Source organism: Rhinolophus sinicus, linkage group LG10 (assembly GCF_036562045.2).
Source record: "Rhinolophus sinicus isolate RSC01 linkage group LG10, ASM3656204v1, whole genome shotgun sequence".
NCBI lineage: Eukaryota > Metazoa > Chordata > Mammalia > Chiroptera > Rhinolophidae > Rhinolophus > Rhinolophus sinicus.
In genome coordinates, this window is record NC_133759.1 from 36,759,819 (window position 1) to 36,777,539 (window position 17,721).

At 50.6% G+C, this 17,721-nt stretch overlaps 1 protein-coding gene across 12 annotated transcripts in view; it reads left to right on the top strand.

Annotated features, from left to right (window-relative positions):
• Positions 1-1,822: 1,822 nt before the first annotated feature.
• MRAS (muscle RAS oncogene homolog) overlaps positions 1,823-17,721 on the top strand; it is a 54,467-nt gene continuing 38,568 nt past the window's right edge. For 2 of the 12 annotated variants that reach the window (XM_074312908.1, XM_019747696.2), the window contains exons 1-2: positions 1,938-2,402; positions 4,136-4,255. The gene's annotated coding sequence lies outside the window, so the exon portion shown is untranslated. Of the gene's footprint in view, positions 1,843-1,917; positions 2,403-3,097; positions 3,288-4,135; positions 4,310-17,721 lie in introns of those variants that run through there. The other 10 variants (XM_074312904.1, XM_019747705.2, XM_019747679.2 and 7 more) reach the window with 10 other exon arrangements.

Sequence of the window (17,721 nt, forward strand, 5' to 3'; positions counted from 1 at the left end):
GCCCAATGGGAGAGAAACCCTGTTATAAGACCCCAGCCACAGCCTGCAGGTTTAATCTCACCATTAGAGAACCCCAGGTAACTGTGTGTGATTACTAGCTGCTTAAATTCTATTTCTGAAGAGACAGATTATTAAAGATTTGTGCATGAAAGTAGTATAAAGACAAATCTTTGACACTTGTGCAGATAGTGTAGCCACTCAAGCTGAGGACAACAGTCTGGCCACTAAGTCAGTCAGGGCCCAGGACAGGATGTCTCCTGATGCGGGGAGTCCCCGAGGGGCTGACAGACAACCAGACACACAGAGCCCTGCCCACCTCCCCTAAGGAAGAGGCAGATTCCACAGCAAGACTCAGCCAGTCTGGATGAACATCTGCCCCTCAAGCCCTGTCCTCAATCAGTTCTTTTACTCCCTACCAAGGTGACATCAAATCCACTCCCCCTGCCATGGACTCTTGGGGTCCATGGGACCTTCAGAGTAGCAGGTGGACCTAGAGATGCAAAGGGCACAACAGCTCTCAGCAAATGGCTGCATGGCTGCTTGGGATGCCCATCGAAACCTGCATCAAATTGGGAGCCCTCGCCTGGCATGAAGGACTCAGGGCAGTAAGGTTCCCTTAGGCCTGGGGTGGAGGGTGAAGCTCTCAAAATGATAAGGGATGAGTTCCCTGGATATGTAAAGCTGGTTCCAAGCCATCATTGAGGTTCACCCACAAAAAGAACATCCTCAAAAATGACAGTGCTAATCAAAACTACAGTGAGATACCACTTCACCCCCCACTAGAATGGCTATAATAAAAAATGACAGACAATAACAAGAGTTGGTGAAAATGTGGAGACGCTGGAACTCTCATACATTGTTGGTGAGAATGTAACACCATGCAGCCACTTTGGAAAACAGTTTTGGGATCCTCAAAATGTTAAACATAGTTAGCATAGGACCCACAATTCTACTCCTAAGTAGATATCCAAGGGAAATGGAAACATGTTCATACAAAGACTGTGCATAAATGTTCTTAGCAGTTTTATTCATAATACCAAAAAAAGTACAAACAACCTGTCTACCTGCTGATGAATGGATAAACAAAATGTGCTGCACACATGCAATGGAATATTATTCAGTCATGAAAAGGAGTGAAGTGCTGCAACATGGATAAACCTTGAAAACATTGTGCAAAATGTAAGACGCTGGTCACAAAAGACGGCATGCTGTGTGATTCCATTTGTATGAAACGTCCTGAACAGGTAGAGCCATAGACAGAAAGTAGATTAGTGGTTTCCAGAGGCTGTGGGGAAGATGGGAAGGAGGAGTCACGACAAATGGGTACATTTGGGGGGGAGGGCAGGTTATGAAAATACTCTGGGATTAGATAATGGTGAGGGTTGCACAAATTAGTGAATACACTAAAAACCACTGAATTGTATACCCTAATGTGGAATTTTATGGTATGTGAATTATATCTCTATTTTTAAAAAAGGAAAAAATGACGCCAATGGAGTAGTTAGCGGAACTAAAACAATGAAATGGAGCGTGAGTGTCGCCTGTCCCGATTGCATCCATCTGAACGAAATTTGGGCCCAGGAATGGTGCAGCAAGAGGGCTTGGGGAAGCGACTCTGGAGGCAGGATCTAGGAAGAAACACGTCCCAGGATTCTAAGGGAACGTGGTTAAGGTGGCTATTCCCAAACGCTTAGGACTGGGGAGGCGTCCGGAGGCTCAGAAGTTGGCCAGGCCAAACGGCGATTTAAAGGTTGGAGCACAGAGGCTCTTAAAGCGGCCGGGGTAAATTCCCATTCTGCGTCACCTTAAAGCCAGCTCCAGGGCGCCACGGGTCGGACCCGGGTAAGTGCTCGGGGCCGCGGGGGAGGCAGCGGCGCCAGCCCTGTTCCCTGGCTGGGCTCACACGCCCTGCCCGCTTGGGAGACTCGGAGCGGGTGACTGGGACTCTGCGTGCCGCGTGCTGGAGCCGGGGTGCAGGCAGGGGCGGGGGGGAGTCGCGGCGTGGGGCCGGCCTCCTCCCGCGCCCCCGCAGCGCTCTATTTTTAGCAGGCGCTGTTGCAATATAAGGAATGCGCCGCGCGTCGGGCACTCCCGGCGCGCGCGGGCTGCGCGGCCGCTTTAAGGAGGCGCCGGGGTGGGGACGGGCCAGAGCGACCGGCGGGCCCGCGGGCCGGGAGCCGTCAGTCCGGCGCGAGCATGGAGGAGGCGGCCTGAGGGCCAGAGCCCAGACCGGGCTGCAGCGCGCGGTGAGTGATCGCGGCAGCAGAGGACAGGACGGGAGGAGAGGGGAAGAGGCCTGGCCGCGCTGCCCCCCGCCCAGGCTGGCGCTTTGTTCCGGGGCCGGAGGTGTGGCCGCCCCCGGCCCGGCCGCGCTTCTAGCGGAATGCGCTCTGGAACTGGCGGTGAGTGGCCTTTTGCCCCCGCAGCAGGCTCCGGCATAACGGTGTGCGATTGTGAAATCGGCCACGACCGAGACTCCAGTAGGGAGGGCCTGCCCACCGCCCAAAAAGCCCCTGTTGTGATAACCGCCCTTGGGTTCCTTGTCTGCCCGGGCGAGGACCCGCGGGGAGGTGGGCAGCCTAACTCGGGGAGGGGGGGTGCTTTCTCTCCTTTTAAAATGGCGTTAACAAGCTCAGAACTCCGCCGGGGGAGTTGTCAAATTCAGTTGAATAACAAAAAACAGCCTGCTTCATAAACAACCCTTCACTGCCCCGAGGCTCAGGGCTCTGGTCACGACAAGGGCCCGGTTTTCATTCAGTGACCCGACTTGGTTGGGGCGCTCACCGTGTGTATGGGGTACAGTGCCAACTCCTGCTCCGAGGCAGCTCAGGTTGTGGGAGCAGACAACGTGGAAAGTCAGGGAAGGCCTCCTAGAGGAGGTGATGCCAGACGGAGCGTGGCCACTGGACACCCAGTTGGACTCTGGCTAGGATGGAGGTCTGTGCTGGCTGTGGGGGACAAAGCTGAGTCAGGAGAGGTGGAGAAGGGCCACTTCATTGAGGTCCTGGTCACGGAGCTCTGGGCTTGCCCCTCTTTCCCCCATGAGCCCCTGCTGGTATCTAACCTCCTTGGGCTAGAATGGTTCTTGCCCCTCCAGAACTCAACTGTCCTGGACCTGGCAAGAGAGGGTGACTGGTAAGGCTCGGAATTGTGGCCTCAAAAGATGACCTTCCTGCCAACAGAAGTAATAAGGAAACCTGACTTTAAAAACCCTGAAGCTCCACTGTAATAACAAAAGCCAACAGGGCTTACAAGGAGCAGACTTGGATGTGCTTGCTCATCATTTGGCAAGACTCCTTCAAAGGTTTTCTTATTTTCCCCATATGCAGGTGGGGCCTGGGGCTGAAAGGGTCAGTAATATGCTGGAAATCCTAGAGACCTGCTTTAGACCATGTAGCTAGCTGTTCAGGCCCCTCTTGAGAGGGTTGGGCTGTCCTGGGCTTGAAGGTTCCCGGTGCAGCCTGTGTTAGGCTTTTGCTCTATTAACATTCACTGGTGGGTTGAAGTGTGGGGTGGTGAGCTGTTAGTATTAATAAGTGACACGTGTCAGAGACTTCGCTGTGAACAAAGCACTTTACTGAGACAGTTCTTAGAGTTTCTCCTGCTTCTCTTCTGGGGGAGGAAACTTGAGCTGGCTAACGTTTTATAAATCTCCTAATTTCCTGTAAATCGCATGTCCCTGCTGACGGGTTGAAAATGTTTCAGGCCATGGTTTTCACCCTTGGGTCTGTTCTCACTGCCCAGCGGCCAGTTAGATTCTCTCTCTGTGGTTTATAGTGTAGTTTGTCCTTTTTCTGCCAGGGCAAGAGGCACGGGGCTTGGACGCTCCTGGGTTTTCAAGGCTGCAGGGTCTGCCAGCCTTTCTGGGGTAGAGGGGGTGTTGAGTAAGCTGGGTGCTCTGGTGGAAACTGCCCCTCCCCATAGTGGCCTCAACATTTCCTTATGGAGAAGGGGAGTCAAGGCCCTCTGCTGAGCCCTGCTGAGGCAAGCAGCAGCCTTCCAAGGTTGCCAGCTTTGCTCCTGGGTAAGGCAATTTGTATTTTTCCACTACTCATGTTTTCACCTACACAAGACATATTTGTGACAGGTATAACTTTTATTATTAGCTCTAACCACAGGTATTTCATGCTTTCAGTTATCTGAGCTGCTTATAAACCGACAAGTCAGTTATCCCTGGGGTTGGTTCCTGAGCTTGATTGATCACCTGGAACCAGGGAGAACCGCTGGGCTCTGACGAACTGAACTAGCTCCTGGGGTGAGTGGCTCTAACATCAGTCGGAACTGCCTGTTGACCAGCCTGCGGGATTGAGTGAGTTCTCAGGGAAATGTGACCTCCATTTTATATTTCACATCTGGTATAATCATTGTTCTACCCATGAAATGCCCCAAAGGGAGTATGCCTCCCTGCAAGTGATTGAAAACATACCTGCTTGTGAGCGTTGTGTCATTTATACAAACCATACTCATGTGAACTAAGTGGGAACACATTCTTCTGCAAAGCTGGGATGTTCTCAAGTGTCAGAGGGTGTGCACTGAGTTCCAGAAGCTCTGTGTCTGCCAGGCCCAGGGCAGGCATCCAGCTGGCCGTAAGGTACAGTTAGTTACCTTTGTCTGGGGATGAGAAAAAGGAGCTGAGTGAGCTCCCTGTGTGTCCCGGGGCATCTGGCAGGTGCCCAGTGTCTAGAGGCTGAGCAGAGAATTCAGGCTTTGAGGGGAATTTTGTTGGTGGACTCTGAGGCTTTGTTAACCCTCGTAGTATTGGGTTATGCCCCTGGGCCCTATGGTACTGGATCAGTGGGGATGCTTTTGACTACAAATGACAAAGCCCAAGTAATGGTGGACTGAACAGAGTTTAGATCTCCCAAAGATGCTCTCAGCTCATGTGAGGTCTCTGCACACTAGGATGGGATACTAGTGCCACTTACAGCAAGTTCTTGCATGGGACAGGTAGCTGAGCTTGCAGAGCAATGGATTTTACCTTCTTGGGTCACAGCCTTTTTAATATGCCAATAAGATGCCCAGAGAAAAGTTGCTTGGTGCTACAAAATTGGGCATACATTCCAGGGATTCATGGATCTCTGAAAACGGGTCCTGGAGCCCAGGTTAGATCCCCTGGTCTAACCACATTACTTCACTATTTACCTGGGACCTATTGTGTCGCTCTGCCCACTAGGCCAGCATGTCATCGTTTTAGAGACAGATGTCAGGAATGAAAATAGAGTGGGACGGTTGTCAGTTCTCAACCTGTGTTGAAGTCTATGCAGTCAGGCAGCGGCGGTGTCTTATGGAACTCTGACTAAGAGGGCAATGCTGCTGCTACCTCATGCTTCAGGCAGGCCAAGATGACAGCCACGTGCACTGCTTGGTGCCTGCCATGCATCCCTTGGTGCCCATTTCCAGTCTGTTAGGTAGCATTCCTGCTGCGTGTGATGAGATTGTCCTGCCTATGCCCAGGGACTCCACCCCCTGGCTCTCCTTGCTTGCCCCCACCACTGAGCCCTTTCCCCTTTTAGATGTTTGCATGACCCAAGGCAGCTTTCTAAAGCCACCCATCTTGTAGGGGTCATGAAGTAGCAATGTGTATTTAGCTTCTTAATGTCCCTGTCATTGTCAGTTTAGTATTCTTGGTAGCTTTACTCGTGGGGCCTGTTGATGGCCAAAGGCCAAATGACAATGTGGGTCTTTACTGGTTGCTGAGGTGACATCCTGAGTCTCACAGGGGCATATGCTCATCAAGAGAGCCTGGCATCCGGCCACCGAGATGGATAAAACATCTTGATTTACATGTGGATTATATTGCTAATGAGGTTTTTGAGAGTACCAGGAGAGGATTTGGCTGTGCAGCGTGTAGTGGTAGAATGAAGGAGGATGGGGTGGCGAGGAGGCAGCTCGGAGCTCGGAGCTCTGATTCCGGTCCTCTGTGACTATCTACCGGCCCTTGGATGGGTCCTGTGCTGCAGGGGCCCAGGCACCAGCTGGGACTTCTCTGCCCCGCCCTCAGGCTTGTCATGGGGATTAGATGAAATACACAGATGAGAACATGCCTAGGAAACCAGAAAGGGTTACACAAATGAAGAGCATTATCAACATTCAAGCGCCCTTCAGATAACAGAATCAGAGCCCCAGAGGGGCCCCTGGAGCCTGTGTAGTTTGGATTCAGACCTAATAGAACACATTTCTCATAGTGGCGAGGGAGACAATTTTAGGTGGGACCCATATAGCATCCTTTAGTTTATTAGTTATATACCTGTTTATAGGTATTATAAAAAATGCAGGCATCACACCAAATCTGTGTTTTTTTGTTTGTTTTTTTGTTTTGTTTTTTAATGGGTATTTAGCTCAGACTAAGGCTAAAGAAAGATTTTTAAGTGACTCCTGAAGGGAAGGCTGAGACACTTTCAATAGGGGAGTCCCTTCCTTGCAGCCTGTGAGGCTTCAGCTGGACCCTTCTAGAGATGGGAAGATTGCTGCCCCTCAAGGCAGTCTACTCCATTTGGGGATTCTCATCCTTGCAGAGTTCTTTCCTTTCTCCCCTTACGCTGTCTACTGGATCTGCCCACATGAACCTTTGACCGTCATGCTTCTCTCAGGCTTGAGCAGCTCTACTTTTCTTCAACTGCTCCTCAAATGGCATGCTTTTAAGGACAGCCTCTCTGTGTGTCCGGCAGCCTTTCCCTCTCTCTCCCTCCCTCCCTTCCGTCTTTCCTTCAGCAAAGCCTTGTGGGCTAGCCACTCTATATTCACCATCTCTAAACCTCTCAACAATTTTGCTGTTCGCCTTTTGCAGATATGGGAACTGAGTCTCAGGGAGGTTACATAGACCACCATAGCCCTAGTCTGAGAAACAACCTGACCAAGGTCTGCCTGCTCCCGGAGCACATCCTCCTGTCACTGCACTGCTCCCAGAACTGGATGACCAAAAATGACCCATCTCGTCTCTCCTGGTGCTCATGGGACATGTACTGCGGGGACATGACCACACATGAGAGCTGCATTGGAGCAAAGGCCTCGAGGACAGGAGCTGGGGCAGCGCGTGCACAGGGACGTTAGGAGGCAGCAGAAACCACAGGGGTGCAGAAGCAGCTGGTTGGCAGAGAGGCCGAGAGCCTAGATGGCATGGTTTTCACAGACTCTCTTAATCTTACAGTCAGCAATGAACCCCTAAATCATTTGTGCACATGGTACCTTTTTTAATTTTGAAAAGGAAAAATATAAGGGATAATATAACAAACACTATGTACCCATTACCCAAAATGAACAAATACAACCATTTTGTTTGCATTTGATCCTTTCCTGGCACGTATCCCTCATCCTGAGACCCGCTTGGTCTGGGCCTGTCCTCAGCCTGTGGTAGACTTTTGGAGCTTTGCTCCTGACTTTCCATGCATTGGCTCTTTCAGCTAATGTCCCCAGCTAATTCAATGGAAATGCCACGTAGGTGTCCATCCAGGTTGTTGATAGATCCTTTTGCTGCCTATGACCACACTGGGGAGAAACTACCAGAGAGCAGGACGAATATGCACTTTGGGATTTAACCCTTTTCAAAACAGTTGATTCAGCATCTAAAAACATCTGCCTTGATCCTTGTGGGCCCGGCTCCAGAGCATAATTTAGTCACAGCTGCCCCAACTGAACTGTCATTTAAATGGTAGATGTATATATTTGGAAAAGAGAGAGAAAAAAGCCACGATTTTCTTTTTATAATTAGATGACAATTTGTTAAGCAGTTCATCTTACACGATCTTTAACAAATAACATTTTCTAAAGTATAGAACTCCTTTAAAGGAAAGAAGACTACAGTACAATGTAGAACCTTGCTAATCTCTAACTTTGCCTTTCTAGCTATGCCTTTACTCAGCTTTCCCAGAAAGAACTTCCAGGTGCTTGGTCCCCAGTTGGGGGTGGGGGTGTGGGGGAGAGAGGCAGCTCTCCAGCTGCAGAGGTGGAGTGCTCCATGATGGTTTCTCACCCAACTCTTCGCAGCCTTCTCCTCTGCACCCCCTGACTGACTCTCCAGCTGGAACCTGACACCATCCCTCTTGCCTGGAGCTGGGGCTTGAATTAGAACAGTAGCCAAGTAGTGCTTTTAAAAGCTGGGCGGAAAAGATTCAAACACTCTGGAGAAGCCTTCCACACCCAGGCAGATCCCATTTTCAGGGAGTCATGTACAACTGGGGGCAAAGATTTAAATGAGTTTCATAATAGAACATGGGGACCCGAGGTGGTCCCCAATTCCTCTTAGGTAGGGAGAATGAGTTGAAATGTTTTCTGTCCCCGAGTTGCCAACAAACATCGGCACTGCCTGTGTCGCTTTCCCTCACTCTGACGGAGATGCTGCAAAGCCAGCGAGGGCTGGGAGCCTGCAGACCTCAGGAGAACCTGCTTGGTTAGGGTTTGTCTCGCCATGGGAGCGATGAGAAGCTGTACCAGTGAAGGCAGTTAAACATATTATAAAACCAGTTCCAATTTGATTATACACATATATGTTACATTTATTGGCCCACTTTTTTGTTTTCCAGATCCTGATGGTTTGGGTTATTTCTTCTTAAACTCCTCCCATTATTTCTAACATGGCTTCATTGGCTCCAGTCTTAACATCTCTCACTTAGAATACGGCAGTAGCATTGCAATTGTTTCGCTATCTCTAGTGCACTGAGCTGGTGTATTGTCATGATACAAGAGCCATCTCTAATTTTGCCCTCTCTAAATTCATCCTAAAATCGACCAAAATGAAATATGTCCAAATCAACTTTGAGCATTTTACTCCCTTACTTGTAGACCCTTTAATGAGTAAGGAGAAGGGACTAGTCCTAGTAGATATTAAAACACACAGATATTGAAACACAAAACTGGAAGAATTGTAGTCACTCCGTCATAGGAATAAACAGGTCAGTGAAACAGAATAGAGTGCCTCCTCCAAAGTGCACCCCCCCGCAAATCTTTTTATGCAAAATGATGCCGTAGGCCCACTTTAAAAAAAAAAAATGTTCTAATTTTAAAAGAATCTGCTATACATACTGTGTGTTAGGCTGCCCGTATTAAAAGTGCAAGGTCTGACAATTAAGTTCTCGAACTCATCCTAGAAAAAGTGCTACATACCTCATTGCTGAATATCACTATATTCACCTGAGTCACCTTTGAAGCACTCCCCTTGGGGCGCTATGCACTGATGCCAGCACCTAGTCCACCCTTCAAAGCAATTTTGGAACTCTTTGTCTGGAATGGCCATCAGAGCTGTCGTTGTATTACCCTTGATGTCCTGAATGTCATCAAAATGCCTTCTTTTCAATATTTCTTTTGTCTTCACGTAAGTAAAGAAGTCACTGGAGGCCAGATCAGGTGAGTAGGGAGGGTGTTCCAATATAGTTATTTGTTTACTGGCTAAAAGCTCCCTCACAGACAGTGCCGTGTGAGCTGGTACATTGTCGTGATGCAAGAGCCACGAATTATTGGCGACAAGTTCAGGTTGTCAAACTTTTTCACGCAGCCTTTTCAGCACTTCCAAATAGTAAACTTGGTTAACTCTGTGTCCAGTTGGTACAAATTCATAATGAATAATTCCTCTGATATCAAAAAAGGTTAGCAACATCATTGCAACAAGTTCTCGAACTTAATTGTCAGACCTCTGTAAAAGTATTTCTAGGTATATGGAGCTGTGTGGAGGTTGCTGAAAGGGGGGTGGATTTGGGGAGGCCCACTCACCCCTTAAGTGCCAACCATTTTGGGGGATCTTAGAGACAGTTTCTTGTCTCCCTAAAGCATTATGTATTCATTTCAAAAACAAAATTACTTTTAATTAGTTTTAGGGTTTTTTTTTTTCTTTTTGTGCTTTCGAATTTCAAAACTCCGTTTTGAAAACTCCCCCCTTTTAGATTACCCACATATTTACCCCTTTATATTTTCATTCCACTGGAAATGAGGTCCAAAGGAGGACAAAGAGGCAAACCCATCCTTCTTGGTGGGTACCATTCTCTCATAAGTAGGCTCAGCAGCCCAAAATAGCCTCTATCATGTTCTTTCAATGCCTGCTTTATTGTAACCGGAGATGATGGAAAAGGGTGGAACCACTGTCGCCAAGCCTTGGGGCATATATGAGAAAATAATTTGTATGAACTCTGTCTTCTCAGCCGTCCCGCCACACCCACATTCCTCAGGTTGGGATCTCTTGGGCCCCAGAGCTACAAAGGCCCTGTGCTCTTCACACTCTCCTCACACCCAAGCCTTTCTTTTCCTGCTAAGGAAGCCAGGCCCCAGGTGCCCTGGTAGCACTCCCAGGGGCTAATGTCAGCTGGCATCAGAGCCTTCCCGTCCACCACCATTCCCTGACCCCCGACCCCAGCCGCCCGCAGTGGATAGAGGCTTGAGTCCACTTCTCTGGGCCTGGGTGGGTGTTTCCTGCATGTTTGAGATTTTACGGAGGAAATCAAAATAAAGGAACAAAGCCTTTGTTTTACTTCTGGACTCAAACTGGGGACAGCTGGAGGGATGGAAAGGGGGAGCAGGAGCAGGTCACTTGGCACTTCAACAAAATAACCATTCTAATAAAGCATTGAACAGGGATTTTTTTCTATTTTGGGTTGGTGTGAATGAATAGGAAAGCTGGGCGGAGGGCTGGGAGGGCCTCTGTGTGGAAGGAGACGGCCCCAGGCAAGGTCTCCGGCAGGGGTCTGCACCCACCAGCAGGACTACAGAACTGGCAGCCAGAGGGAGCTGGGGGAGCGCTCAGTCTTTCCTTCCTTCCTCAGGAGAATGGGCATGGGCCAGTTTCTGCCCCCTTCCTGTTATCTGTGTGACCCTGGGCGAGTCCCCCACTGCGTGTTTGCCATGTTTATAATGGAACAGTGCTGCTGTCATGCAGATGGCCCCGCCACCCTGTCTCTCTTTTTGCTCTAGTCCAGTTATATGGGTCAGGCCCTCATCCCACATATGTAGAAATGGGGAGGTGTTCCCCGCAATGTTTCTTCATTCTCCCCAAAGGATCTCTTCTTGTAGAAAATCTCTGAGTATATCATTTATTTTTCTTTAAAAATTATCCATGCATCAGTGAAAACCCTTCCCATCTGCAGTATTTCTGGGGATTCCGGAGTAGGGAGTGTGCCCACTGGCCCGTGGCCTCTGGTCGGGCTCAGCTGCCACACTTTGCATGCGTACAGTAGTCTTTTCCTCATTTCCTCAGCCTCACGAAGCCAGCCTGTTGTATAGAACAGGCTTTCACCAAGACCTTATAAGAAAGGGGCTTACCCATTGCTCAGAACAGTGCAGAAGTTAACACTATTCAGACAACTTCTTGCCTGCTCATGCCCTTGGAGAATTTCTCCCTGGCTGTCTGTTTCTTCAAGTCTAGTTTACTGCCATTTTCCAGGGGCCAATTCTCCTGGACACTTTCCCCCAGAACTTCGGAAAACTCCAACTTTCCATTACTTTTGATTGCAGAGCAATAACGACATTTATTGTAGACGAGGCTGTGGACCTACCTTTTTACATCTGAAAACGGCCACCTAAGAGCTTGTCTAAACAAGAATTATACACCCTAGTCCCACACCTTTCCACGCAGGAAGAACTAGTAGGAGCTCCGGGATTATCGCTATCATTAGTATGACCAGATCAAATTCTTGAGGTGGCCTTTTTTCCCAATGACTAGAGCAAACCCAAGTGTTAATATTTTTTTTTTCCTTCCGGTCAGAACATTTTGCAGAGTAGCTGTGAGGATTAGAACTGATGTAAATCAACAAATATTTATCAAGCACCTCCTTTGTGCAAGGCACATGCTAGAGATCGGAGATACAGTGTAGACGAAAACAGGACAGGCCCTGCCCTCCTGGAGCTGCCAGTTTAGTTGGGATGACACATTACATCATAACAATTAGGCAACTGAGTTCCAACATGCAAAGTACTGTCAAGACAGACAGCTGGGTGTTTTGGAAGAGTCTAACAGTAATCTCACCTCGTCTGGTGTGGGGTGATGGGGGTGGCGAGGGAAGTAGATGTAAAGCACAGCGTCTGGACTTAATAAACTGGTATTATAATGATCAGTCCTGGCCACATCACTCAGCCTGAGTCTTCCTCCAGCTGGTTGCTATTACCATCCACCAACAGTAGTTATGCCCAGAGAGGTTTATAGTTTTTCCAAGGTCACACAGCTAGTAAGTGGCTGTGGCACAAGCAGGATTCAGAACTGGGGCTGTCAGATGCATTTCCATGTTCCTGACATCTCTCTGCCTCCTGCTTTACCACCCAGTGATGGTCCACGTCAGATGGGCTATAGGGTGGGGTGTAGCTCTGCACCCCTTTCTCTGCACCCCTGAAACAAGCCAGAACAGATTATGGGTTGTGATCATTCCTCTAGTCATCAGAACTTCCTCGTTGAACCCTGGGGTAACCCAGCAGTAATACTTCAGTGCAGCTGAGCGGCTGGGGTCTCCGTGTAGATACAGCTGTACAAAGTCATTCAAAGGGAGCACTCACCTCCCCCTCCTCCCTCTGCCCTGAGCGCTTTGAGACAACCTGGAAAACAGCTCGTTGGAGCCCCAGCCACCCTTCTGGCTAGTTTGGTGGAGGGGGCCACTGGCAAGACTTCCTACAACATACTGACATGATAATAATATAATAATAGCAAACACTTCAAGTGCCAGGCACTGTTCTAAGTGCTTGCGTATATTAGCTCATTCTGTCCTTATAACAATCCTGTGAGGTGGATACTGTTATTAACAGGTAAGAAAACTGAAGCACAGATGGGTTGAGCAATATGCCTAAGGTCACAAACCCAGCAGAGGGGGCAAATGCTTTGATTCATGACTTTTTACAAAAGTGCTGTTTGTAGAAAAATGAGGGTGGGAGGTTGCTACCCCCAGTCCCCCCTAATAGTGGCTTCTGGATGGGTCCTACCCCTTAGGAATGGAGCTGGTCTGCCAGCTCTGCCCTTTGCCGCCCTCTGCCCTCTAGGGCTAGCCACCCAGCCTGGCCAGGCTACTTAGGAGGGCAGGGAAAAATGCAGCAGCTGTTTAGAGCTTGGGGAGAGAGCTTAATGGGCTTAAAATCCAGAGCTTAGAAGGGTCCCTGAGAAGTCTTCCCTCCCCACCTCCAGCAGCCAGAGCCTCCCTCCTCCTGACACTGCCTCCCAGCCTTTGTGAGAAAACTCCCACACCCCCTCAGCCCACTCATTACCATGCCTGCCTCGTTTTCAGGAAGTTTCCCTCTTATTTTGCTCCTGCTCAGCTCTCTAAGTCCTGTTACTCTTCTAAAATGGAGATTGGATTGGCTGTCCTCACTTCAGGGTAGAGCCTAGACCCTGTTTCTTCTCACTTTGGGTTAAACATAAAAATTGTCACGTTTTTCATTAATGGTGTTTAACAATTTGAATATAAATGATGGAAACAAATTAAAGCAACCGTCAGTTTTGAATGTGCCTTTCTGTCCTCCATCTCCCCCGGCCTCTGGGTTCTGACGCACTCCTGGAGTGGACTGAGCCCACCCCGTCCCGGCTGCTGGACTGGAAGTGTCCCTCAGGGCGGGTAACCCCCGCTGCTGCTCCTCCCCAGTGTCATTCCCACTTCCTTTAATCTCACCACACTTTACTGTGGCCAAAGCCAGCCCAAGCCCAGGCAGTGCAGAGTGCTCTGCCTTGGAGTGGCCACGCCACCGGGTGTGCATGCTAAGAAGCATGACCCAGGTGGCCAGAGGTGGCGGTAGGTGCCTTTGTTTAGCATATAGTGTGTACAACTTTTAAATTGGCAGCCAACATTAAAAAAATCAGTTTCACATAAAAATTCAGATTTCTGGCTACCTTTGAACATTTAGTCTATCTGGCAATCTTGTTTCAGATATGCTTCTGTTGCAGCTGTCAGCTGGTGAGGGTAACAGCAGTCTCCTATTGGCCACAGGCCTCACCTTTCCCTATTGCCTGTCCCTGCTCCCTTCTGTCGTTTATCGACCTGGCCTCTGCCAACACGTGAGTTCAGGATGTCCATTTGCTTCCTGAACCCCTCTTGCTGCTGCTGCAGCGTAAAGCAGTTGAGGTGTTGGTCAGCCAGTTCTCGGAGGGCTAGCATTGAGCCGTAGTCAGCCCTGACAAGAAACATCCATCTGACAAGCAGGGGCCCGTGATGCTGAGGGATGCCTGCCCCTGACACCCAGGCTTTCCCTCCGCTCTCTGTCCCCTCCCTCTGCCCTTCTCCTGGGCTGCTTACCAAAGGGGGCCGCTGGGAGGCCTTGGAGTCCATGGCACAGGAAGCTCTGGGCTGGGGCAGCCTTGAGGGACACCCTGTGAGGTGGTGTTTTGGTTAAGTCCACACCCCCCAACTTGGGAGAAATATAGCATGAGAAGTTTCCTTGCTGCTGTGAGGAGACTCTGGGGGTGGGGGGTGGTGTCCCCCGCCCAGAAGGCAGAGATGGTCAGGGAGCTGCAGGGGACTCAGTATTGGGGGGTGTGAGGGCAGGGCAGGAGCTCTTCGTTGTCACCCGCTCCTCCTGCTGGGCTGGTGCCCATGTGTGTTTAGTGGGACTCCTCCCATGGTACCTCCCTTAGGAGGGCCGCTACCCCAGTCCTCTGGGCTCTATGTGGCCCACACCACCTCTGCTCTACCCGCCACCCAAGCCAGGCTCCTGGCCGGCTCCCAAGGGTGAACCCTGCGCTTTGGAAATCCAGATAGCAGACACTTGGAGTGTGTCCTACAGAACGTTGTGCCAGGACTCGGGTGGGATCCCGAGATAGAGAAGACGAGGTCCAGTCCTCAGTCCCTCTGCCCCACCCTAGCACTGGAAATGTGGTGATGAAATAGCTCCCAGCTCCTAGAGTTGGGGGGAGAAGAAGAGGGGCACAATCCGAGAAGAGGCAGAGTGGCCACATGGCCGAGCTAGGAGCTCTGTGGTCACTTGTAGAAAGATGTGTGGCCTTGCACAAGCCACAGAGCTCCTGTGGCCTCAGGGTTCCTCATCGCTGCCGGGCTAAACAATGCCTCGTTGGGGAGGTGGCCATGTGGAGTCACATGGAATGATGGCTGCAGAGTACTCTGGCTGCACTCCACCTGCCACCTGGTCGGGTCGGCGCTCCATACAGCTGACAACAAGGTGGCTCGGAGAGGAAGCCCCTCGAGATAGGAGAGGGCCAGGATGGAGGGATCAGGTTGGGAGGCTGGGTCTAAGAAAGGCTCCCTGGCTGTTCCTTAGAGGGGTTGTTTTCACAGGTGGAGAAAAGGGAGTATAGCCCAGGAACATTCACTGGCAGACTTCGTAGTGCCCTGCCAGGGGCTGGAGCCCTGACAAATCAGGTGCCATCCCTGTCCTCAAGGGTGTTGTACGAGGAATCAGCAGGAGCAGAGTCTGCACAAGATGGTGGGGTGCTGGGGGCACCTCAAGGAGGGCCCACGTGCCATGTCAGTGAGGAGAGCTTCAGGCACCCATGGGTGTTTTTCCCAGCAGGAGCCGTGTGCTCAGGGGTTGATTGAGGGGATAAAGCTGGAGTGTGGGGAGGGCAGTGCTGGTGAAGGGGGGCCCAGGCCGAGAGCAGAGCCAAGCCACGGGTGGGCATGCCACATGCAGCAGAATTGCTAGGCCTTGGCCTGGGTTTGAGTAAAGGGATGTTTGAGCTGCTAGGGGTGTGGGGAGAGGAAGAGTACCAGGCACAAAGGCGGGAAGTGGGGTCTGGGAGCCATGGGCCCTTGGAGGGCCACTGAGTCTAGTTTATGAAGGGTTGAGCCTGAGTCACCCAAAGAGGTACTGTGAGGAGACAAGGGACTCACAGGAGCCCCCCCTCGCTTTGCACTGAGGGGGCAGCTGAATCAGAATGGGGAGGCAGGTAGGACAGCAGCCTACCAGGCTTTGTGGAGCCCAAGGGCTCTCATTTTGGGGAACCCCAGAGTGTCCTGAAGCTAGACCTCCCTGTAGGGTGACCACCAGCATGACCTTTCCAGTGGGCAGGCAGATTTCTGTCTAAGTCCTCCTTAGCTGTGGGTGAGACTGCCCCAGCCCTAGAGAAATATTGATAGGCCCCCAGGACTGAGAATAAGAATTTAAACATGAAGTTACTGCCTCCTTTCTGCCCCTAGCTGCCACTCAAGGAAGCTGTGAGCCAGGCTCTCACAGAGGTGGGGGGAGGTGAGTCCTGCCCCTCTGTGGAACCTGTCAGTTTGCAGGTGTGAACTCAGGAAGGACACTGGAGAAGCGGAAGGCTTCCTTCAGGAGGGAGCTTGGGATGGACTTGGAAAGACGCTGATGATGGTTTATTTATTGAGCACTCACTGCCGGGCAGACACAGGGCCAAGCAAATGTACCCTTTCATGATCACCATGAGATAAATGCTGCCACTGTCCCCACTTTTACAGAAGAGGCAACCGAGGCACAGAGGTAAATTTGCCTAAGGTTGCAGGCTGTCTTGAGTAGTCCATAGCTCAGGCTCCTTGGTAAGGGGTTCCCGGTGAGGGGCCGGCCCCATGCTGGGCAGGGAACAGCTGGTGTGTAACCATAGGACACAGGCTGGGGCTGGACCAGCACAGTGGAGAGGGTCCCAAACAGGTGCTGGACCATGGAGGTCTCCAGGCCACCTGGTATTCCCATATGCTGGGCAGCTGCCTGATCCCCCCCAGCTTCCTCCCTGCTCCTTAGGTCAGGAGGCCACCTGGCCATCTCACACCTGTGTCCTGTTTGGCAGACTTTGTCCCAGTCAAGATGAGGAGAATGTCTATTCCCACCGACTAGTATTTGCCTCTTGGGCCCTGACCTTCTCAGGTGCTTCTCCCACAGGGGCAGCCAGCCATCCTCGTCCTAGGAGGCCTCCCTGCTGACACCGCCTCCCTGGCTCACTGCTGACCTCTTCCCTGCACTCCTGGATCTGCAGCCTGGCCTGGCCCGGCTCCACACCTACCCACTCTGCCAGCCACGAGAGGATGCCTAGCATGACAGGCTGGCCATGGACTCCGGAGCCACACTGCGTGGTTTCGGATCTCGGCACTGTCACTTTCTAGCTGGGTGACCTTAGGAGAGTTATTTTACGTCTTTGTGTCTCAGTTTCTTCAACTGTAAAATGGGGATAATCAAAGTCACACCTCATAGGGTTGTGAGAATTAAATGAGTGGATTTGGTGAAATCTTCTAATAGCATCAGACACGTTGCTTACATTAATTAAGTGTTGCTATTGTTTTTTTTACATGATCACTATTGTAATTCTTATGCCAGGTGGTTTCTGCATACCTGCTCTGGGACTCATAGTGCTGGGTCATACATAGATGGCTAAGCTCCAGGCCCTGTCCAGGAGGCACTGTCACACTAGCAGGTAAAACCCAAGTGTTAACAGTTGTGATGTAAGGAAACACGTGGTATTTGGGGGTCGTGAGTCAGCCCAGGAGCGTTGTGTCCCTCAGCTGGCTTCCTTCAAGTATTTGCATTCACCTGGATCTCTGGACTCCTGTCTGATCATTTATGCCCTGCTGCCAGCGGTCCAGGTGTGATCTCGGCAGAGGAGTTTGGATTTGATGGGTTAGAAAAGCAGGGGCTGATGTAGTAACAGAAGACTTAGGTCATACAATCTATTAAGGGTATTAACAGAAGACCTGGTTATCTCTAGAGATAACCAGTGATGTAGTGACAGTGCTGGGCTTGGGTTAGCAAAGGTGTGAGAGAAAGGGCTGGAGCAAAGTCTTCAGGAGGGGAGAATGAAGCCTTAAAGGGTATATCCAGAGGTGAGCAGGCAGGCTACCCCGAAAGGTGCTGAGCCCTTCCCATGGAACA